The sequence below is a fragment of the Gavialis gangeticus genome, unplaced genomic scaffold (genome assembly GCF_001723915.1).
Source record: "Gavialis gangeticus isolate Ggan-Ray unplaced genomic scaffold, GavGan_comp1, whole genome shotgun sequence".
Taxonomy (NCBI): domain Eukaryota; kingdom Metazoa; phylum Chordata; order Crocodylia; family Gavialidae; genus Gavialis; species Gavialis gangeticus.
The window spans coordinates 26,241,848-26,242,711 of record NW_017729022.1 but is presented as its reverse complement, the minus strand read 5'-3'; the positions used below and the strand labels follow the sequence as shown (position 1 = coordinate 26,242,711).

Genomic DNA, 864 nt, shown 5'->3' with positions numbered 1-864 from the left:
AGCATGCCCTGCTTGTGCCCCTTGCCCCCCAACCAAAGCCCCTACCCCCCAGCCAAAGCCCCTGCCCTCCAGTCTGGGCTCTGTGGCTGTCAGCAGCTACCCCAGCTCTGGGGGGCCGCTGGAACCTGGGCTCCTCCCAGCAGGGCTTGCAGTGTCCCAGCTGTCTGCTGGGAGCAGCCCGGGATCCTGGTGGGCAGCACCTCCCCAGAGCCGGAAGGCTCCAAACAGCTGTGCCGGGCTCCAGTATCAGCTCCACACCGGCTCGTGCACCTGCATGTGGGAGCAGGCGGTGGGGGAGGGGCCCAAGGCAGTGCAGCCCCCGTCTCTCCCAGGCTTCCGGCACCGAGGCGATAGCAGGGTTGTGGAGCCCAGCACAGCTGTTTGTAGCCAGCCCAGGCTCTGGGCAGCTGCAGCAAGCAGGGTGCAAACAGCTGCACTGGGCTCCACAGCTCTGGCATCAGCTCTGTGCTGGCAGCGACTGCATGGGCACCTCAGGGCGGACAGCAGGGCAGCGCAGCCCACACCAAGGTGCCCGTGCAGTCGCCGTCAGCACAAAGCTGGTGCCAGAGCTGTGGAGCCCAGACTGCTCCCAGCAGGCAGCTGGGATGCTGCAAGCCCTGCTGGGAGCAGCCTGGCCTCCGTCACTGGCAGCAGCCACCCAGAGCTGTGGCGTGCCAAGCAAAATGGCCTTGCATGCCATGCTTAGCACACGTGCCAGTGGTTGCTGACCCCTGGACTATAACATGGATAGAAAAAACTGGCTGGATGGTCAGGCTCAATGTATAGTAATCAGTGGCTCAATGACTACCTGGCAGCCAGTATCAAGTGGAGTGTCCAAGCATTGACTGCACCCTCAGCAAGTTG

General features: G+C 63.5%; 1 protein-coding gene across 1 annotated transcript in view; it reads right to left on the bottom strand.

Annotated features, from left to right (window-relative positions):
• Positions 1-864, bottom strand: part of MDM2 (MDM2 proto-oncogene) — a 30,329-nt gene that overhangs the window by 7,459 nt on the left and 22,006 nt on the right. The window lies entirely within an intron of this gene.